The sequence below is a fragment of the Tenrec ecaudatus genome, chromosome 3 (genome assembly GCF_050624435.1).
Source record: "Tenrec ecaudatus isolate mTenEca1 chromosome 3, mTenEca1.hap1, whole genome shotgun sequence".
Taxonomy (NCBI): domain Eukaryota; kingdom Metazoa; phylum Chordata; class Mammalia; order Afrosoricida; family Tenrecidae; genus Tenrec; species Tenrec ecaudatus.
The window spans coordinates 44078553-44085466 of record NC_134532.1 but is presented as its reverse complement, the minus strand read 5'-3'; the positions used below and the strand labels follow the sequence as shown (position 1 = coordinate 44085466).

Here is a 6914-nt window from a genome sequence, read left to right as displayed (position 1 = left end):
CAGAAACCCCGAGAACAGTTCTCCTCAGTCCTATAAGCCTTGCTATGAGTCCCAGTCCTGACCAGGGCTGAGGTTTTTGCTTCCCTCACTAAGAGAAAGAGCCAAAGGGGAAAAGTGTCGAATGTATATGGTACAGCTTGTGGCTGCTTGATGGATTGCTTGAGGGAGGGAGTGAGGGAGTGAATATATTGCTTGCAAAGTTGACTTTCTTTCTTTCCATTCTAGGAAGAAGAAACACAGCTAGAACCAAAAGAAAACAAAGGCAGACTTACTGTTTCGAAGGTTCCTGCAACAGTGCAAAGAAGACACCCAGTGACTGCTGTGGATGAAAAACAAGAAGGTAATACAAGCCGTAAGTCAGTGCCTGCCTGAAAATTGTTTTAGGCTTAAGTGCTACTAAAATGTACTCAAGTGAGAATCAGTTGATTCAAAAATATCTATGCCATTTAAATATTATTCATTAGCTAGTTCTTTTCCTAAGTCTCTCAATTACTGCTTCCAGCAAATTTGTCCTACAACGCTTCAACCCTTATACTTGATTGACACTTTCCTGAGTGGAGATAGACTTGTATTTCCGTTTCCGATGCGCAGTGGTATATGTTCTTATTCATGCCTCTGTAACTACGTTTTACAGAGGTGAGGTCAAGATTAAGATCACAAGAAGAGCATCAAAGAAAAACATATTGGATTTCTGAGGTACTATCTCTTTAAACTTTTTTGTAATTTTACTCTAAGTGTACGGGGATGTTAATAGGCTAAAGAGGATGCGTTTATTTGATTTGATTATGTTTGCAGTGAACTTGTATGTCACTAAATCCTTCAAGACCATTTTACTTTTCTCTGTTTCTTAGCCACTTAGACTAATATTTAGATTTCAGGGGAAAGGAGTGTGGAGGATGTTTTTATTTTTATAAAGTCATTTTAATTTTTATCTTGCTAAACACTCCCTTGTATTGTTGCTGTCATTGTTGTCCCCACCTCATCCCTCCCCTCTCCCTGTTCCTACCCCAATCCCTGGGCGTCATCATCTTGTGTAAACCACATTGCTTCTTGCTTTTCCTTATAACAAGGATGACATAAGTATCTTTGTAAGATGCAGTTTACTAAGCAAAATGTTCTCCAGTTTTCTCCATGTCTTACAGTGTTTAAGAGAGTTGTCATTGTCTTTTTCCAATGCATAAAATTCTGTAGTGTGAATGTTCCATAGCTCGCTGATACATGCCTCTAGAGTTTGGGGTTTGGGGCTGTTTCCATGGTTTCGCTATTGCAAAAACTGCTGCAATAAACATATCTGTACATATGTCAGTTTGTGTTATTTCTTTTGGTTATATTCCCAGGAGACAGACTGCTGGATCATGAGGTTCTTCGATGTGTGTTTGTTTTAAGAAGTGCCGCTGAACAATTCTACATTCTCACCAGCATCTTAAAAGCATTCTTATCATCCCCGCTATTGGGGCATTTCTTATTTTGTGTCTCATTGAATTTTGCAAAAAGTGTCATTGTGAAGTGATACCTCATTCTTGTTTGAATGTGTATTTTTCTGGTTGCTATTGATCATGAAGATTTCTTCATACATTTGTGGGGGGGCGGTATTTATCCTTGGGACGTTGTCTATTTGTGTTTGTGCTTGCTTTTTAAGTGTTTTATTTGTATTTTTCTTGTTAAGAGCATCAGTGAAAACAGGGAAAACGTTAGGACCCAATACAGATTGGGGTCCTCTACAGATTTTGGACATTAATCCTTCATATGAGCTATTATAACTTAACATTTTTCCCAGTCTGTGTGGTCTCAGTGACCCTTTTGATGAAGTCGTTGTTGTGCTTGAATGGGGTCTTTTGAGTAGGTTCCGGTTCTTTGTTGTGTCTTCTATAGTGAGTGTAGATATTTTAAATTTTGTTTGGTTGTGTCTTTATGACTAGTATCAGAGTCACAAAGTTTGTTCCTTGTTTTCATTGATGCTATTCATAATTGTGTAATTTATATTTAGGTCTTTGGTCCCTCTTGAGGTTGTTTTTGCGCATGGTGTGACATAGGAGCCTTGTTTCATTGTTTTGCAGGTGAAAATCCAGTTTTTGCCTCACCATTTGTTGAAAAGACTGTCTTGAGCCCATTTAGTGTGTTTTATTTCTTGATTAAAATTTAGATGCCTTTAGTTAACTGGTTTATATCTGGGTTTTCAATTCTAATCCATCGTTCTTCATATCAGTCATTGAACGAGTTGTGATTACTGTTGTGATTGTTATGGCTACATAGGTTTTCAGGTCTGAGAGAGAGAGGCCTCAGACTTTGTATTAATGTTTTAACGTGTTTTAGTTATTCTGGGTTTCTTTCCTTTCCATAGATGTTGGCAATTTGTTTTCCAATTTCTCTGAAAAATTATGGTGGAGTTAGGATCAGAATTGATTTGGATTTGTAAAGTAATTTTTGAAATAATAACATTTTTGCTATATTTGATGTGCATATCTTGGGTCATGGTAACATATTCCATTGGGGTAAATTCTTTTTTTCATTTCTTAAAGAGTAATTTGGAATTTCATTTGTATACACCTATTGTTTCTCTAGTATTTACTCCTAAAAATATTTTTGTGTAGTTATTGTAAATGACAATGCTCTTTGAATATCATTTTTTGAAATATCATCCTTAAAATAGAAGACTGAGTGATTTCTGCACGTTGATCTCAATGCCTGCTATGCTGCCAAATTTTCAATTAGTTTAAGCAATGGTTTGTTCAAATCTTTGGTATGTTCTATATATAGCATTACATGTCATCTGCAGACAAGCCATTCTTATTTCTTCTATGCAATGAGGACACATTCCTCTTTTTTATGTTTTTGAATCTCACGGAAATACCCAAAACTATATTAAATAAGCTTCTTGATAAAGGGCTACCTTGCCTAGTACTAGTTCAAAGAAAAAAGAAGCCATTTCAATGTCTCTCTATTCAGTGAATTGCAAGCGACCACTTTTGCATATAAGGTGTTTATTAGGTTGAGGGACTTCCCTTCTACACTTATTTTGTTGAGTGCTGTAATTGGGAAGAGATGCCGTATTTTCCCAAATGCCTTTTCTGCCTAGATTGATATAACCATTTGGCTCTTCTTCTTTATTTTGCTTATGTGATCACTTGAATTGATTGTTTTTCCTACTGTTAACTCATCCTTGCACATTCAGTAGCAATTTCACTTGATCTTGTTGCCTAAGTTTTTTGGTTGGTTTTTTTGGGTAATTCTGTTGACTAGTATTGCACTGGAGATCTTGGCATCTATAGTCATTAGAGTTTTTGGCCTATCTTTTATTAGGCCATGGTACAAATGATTAAAAGAGTACTGAGAGAAGGAGTTTGAACAAGTGTAGGCTAACGACTATTACAGTACCTGGATTATTCATTTATATAAGGTAACGTTCTGGGACTGAGGACTCTTTGTAAACAATGGGAATTGGGGGTCAGGACAAAGTTACAATAATATTCACTGACTGTGTCAGTCACAGATCTTTCATCTTGTTTATGTATTGAAAAGTTAGTATTTTGCATTAGCCAGCTGGGCTCCATTTAGATGATTCTGATTTTGTGGGCAACATGGAAAGGCATCATTGTCAGGAGCCAGTTGAACATATGCCTTCTTGTCACCATCAAGCCAGATCACGGTGTTGACCTTGGCTATGTCAATGTCATAGATCTTCTTCACAGCCTGTTTGATCTTGTGCTTTTTGCCTTTGACATCCACAATGAACACAAGTGTGATGTTATCTTTGATCTTCTTCATGGAAGAATCCTTGGTGAAGGGGAACATGATGAAGGCATGTGGTCCGGCTTGTTTCTGTTGGAGGCACTCTCCCCAGGGTATTTGGGCTGCCTTCTTAGTCTCAGAGACTTGGGGCCCTGAAATTGGGGGACTTCTGGATATTCTTGTTTTTGTGTGTGTGTGTGGCAGTGGATGCCTTACAGCACAGCTGTCTTGGGCTTTAAAGCCTTTGCTTTGGCTTTCGTTTGGGGAGAATAAAGGACTTCCTTGTTTGCCTTCGGTGCCATCTCCATAGAAAGGAATCTGTACACATCTTAATACAGCTTTGAAGATGTAAGTAAATGCGTGTCCACCTACTGACAATTCAATTCTCTTGGTATAGCCATTTTCCATGTCCTCACACACCATGTGATTTCAGTCTTAAGGCCTCAGTCTATAGGTATATTTGAGGTCAAGGCTAGTACACCTAGTGGGGCTTTTATATAGACCCCGCTGGTGTGGCTTTTGGAGCATATTGTGTACTTTGAAAAACCAGAATTCATTGTCCTGGTGTTCTATGGCACAAGACCTGGGTCTCTAGAGAGTGTACTGGTCGCACTCAGAGCAGTGGGACTGATTAGGTGCATATTGCCAGGCACAATCACAGACAGTGTCAGTTACAGGTCTTCCATCATAATAAATACACATTTTTATGTATTGGAAAATACATAAAATATGCACCATATCCTATAGGGAGAGGGAAGCCGACTGATATTATTGTGTCCATAAGAAAGGGTCCCTGTTTGGGCTTATTCAGCTTTCCAGCTCTCAGGGAGCTTATCGTTAGTGGAGGGATTATGTTCCTCTAAGGACAGACACGGTTGCCTCCATCAGAGGGGAGACATATGGCAGTTCCTCACCACACCACAGGACCCTATTTCCATGCATAGTTTCCCAGGAGTAGAGAACAGGGAGACTGGTGGTTGGAGGTGAGAGGGGATTTAAAGCAGGGGCAGTCAGGCAGAGGTGTGCCCCATGTACAAGTAGTTCACCATGTAGGGGAGAGGGAGACACAGAGACTTGCTCCTAGGCTTCCTGGCAGTTGTGGAAACCTTCCTCTGATAAGAACTGAAATCTTACAGGGAGCGGGGGGAAGGAGATTTGACGAGGAGAGCAGGTAGAGAGATGGAGATTCCGCACAAGGCCAAGCTATCTGACTTCCACAGGAGGGTCTCCGGGGTCAGAAAGCAAGGAGAAATGAAGAAGGAATGAGGGGGCTTGTTGAGAGGGGGTTGTAACCAGGGTGAGGTCAGGAGGGGAAAACGGAAATCCTCACACCTGGACCAATAGCCAACATGAGAAACGGAGAAAAGGTTGAAGTGTGGTCAAGGATATTGTGTTGCTTGGATCCACAGTCAATGCTCATGGAAGCAGCAGTCAAGAGATGCAAAGACGCATCGCCTTAGGTCCATCTTCTAGCAGTTCCAGGTCTCTAGCATATTGAACAATGAGGATGGGACCTTGAGGAATAAGAAGCCAGCGGCCCAGCCATGGTATTTTCAATTGCCTCATAGGCATGTGAATTTTTGTACATAGAATAAGAAAGAGAAAACAAAATTTGATGCGGTGACTTGTCACTTGAAATTTTGCCGATGAGATTTTAAATGTTTGAACTGGAAATACATATCTGTTATTAAATATCAACTATGTGCATGGCAGGGAGATACTGAATATTCAGGCAAGAGCTTATGCTTCAGTAGGTGGAACAGAAAAACAATCCAACAAACATTTGCAGGTCATTTTAAGTCTTCATACAAAGGAAACAAAGACTGTGAGGTTACAGAATATTGCGAGAGTCATTATTCTGGGGTGGCTGGGGATGGCAGTGGGGGTGGGTTTTAGGCAGGTAGAGTGTAACATTGAAGCTCCCTAATGTCTAGGGTGGGAAGGAGTGCGTCCGGTGAGGGTTCTGCCTATGAGAACAACGGATCCTGCCTACCTTGTTCACCATGTTACTCTTCACATTTGGGGAGATTCCGAAGTGGGAAGTATGCGTGTCACCCTCATCATCATTCTTCCCACTTTGTGGAAATAGGAAGATGTGCATAAGCAGTGTCTGACACATTTTCAGTGCTTATTTTCCAAATTACTCTCCTTTTATGAAAACTTACAGTGCATTTCCCCCCATATGCTCCTTAAGTTGAAAAAAATGTGTTGTACTAGAGTACTTGCTTGGTAGTATTTAAATATAACCTAAAGGGTAAAAATTCTTACTGAAGATCTTTTTATTTTATGGTAAAAAATTACATTCCTAAAGCCCATGTTTGCCTACATCAAGGAACATGGAAGATCTCCTGTTTATGGTCAGCATGACAATACTGTGCCCTATGGTGTCTTGTCAGGCATTTTACTTTTTAAAAATACTGTCATGTATAAGTACTTTGTCTTCAGTGAAATCCATATCAAGCAAGTATATTTATTAAAGCATTTGTTTAGATACCTACTTTTCCTATGTGCTCTTTTTTTAAAGGGGGAAATTCAGACTACAATTAGCTACTTGAAGATGCTTGTTTATAGAAAGAGTTACCATAAATCAGTATTTTTATATAAATACATTTCCCCTGAACGTTCATCCTCAGCTTACAGAATTAATGCCTAAATAAAGATAAAATGTAGACATGATTTGGAAAACAAAGATGAGATGCATCATTGAAATGTTTAGCTTTTCAATTCATGCTTCCCTAAGTTTTAAGTGTAACTACTTTTAAAATAGGTGCTGTCAGCAAAGGATAAGTAATCTTGTAAAACTGATTATTGGCATTAATGTTAACAGAGTGTACTCAAGAGGTCTCCACAGAAGAATGCTGATGATTTAGTTGCAGCCCCAGATATATCAGAAAGACCAGGTAAAGCTGTATCAAAAATCATTTGAGATATTTTTTTAGACATGAGTACTGATAAATTCTGATAGCCGAAAAAAATGTACAATGGAGAAAAAGAAGTATGATGGAGATACCTGATAGGTGTTTAGAGAAGGTGTCAGTAACAGATTAATTGAAAAGCGTCACCAGAGAAACAAAATTATTACTTTCAATTCCAAATTATGGAAAGTCAGTAAGTTAAGGAAGAACAAAGGTGTAAAGAGGAGGAGGAAAAGAATGGAAAGGACAGAGTACGATGAGTAAACAATG

General features: G+C 38.9%; 1 long non-coding RNA gene across 1 annotated transcript; it reads left to right on the top strand.

The window, feature by feature from the left end:
- The first annotated feature begins 224 nt into the window (after positions 1 to 224).
- On the top strand, positions 225 to 6629 carry LOC142443381 (uncharacterized). Its single transcript, XR_012783511.1, has 3 exons — positions 225 to 340; positions 635 to 696; positions 6557 to 6629. It is a non-coding gene; the product is annotated as an uncharacterized LOC142443381 (long non-coding RNA).
- Positions 6630 to 6914: the final 285 nt, after the last annotated feature.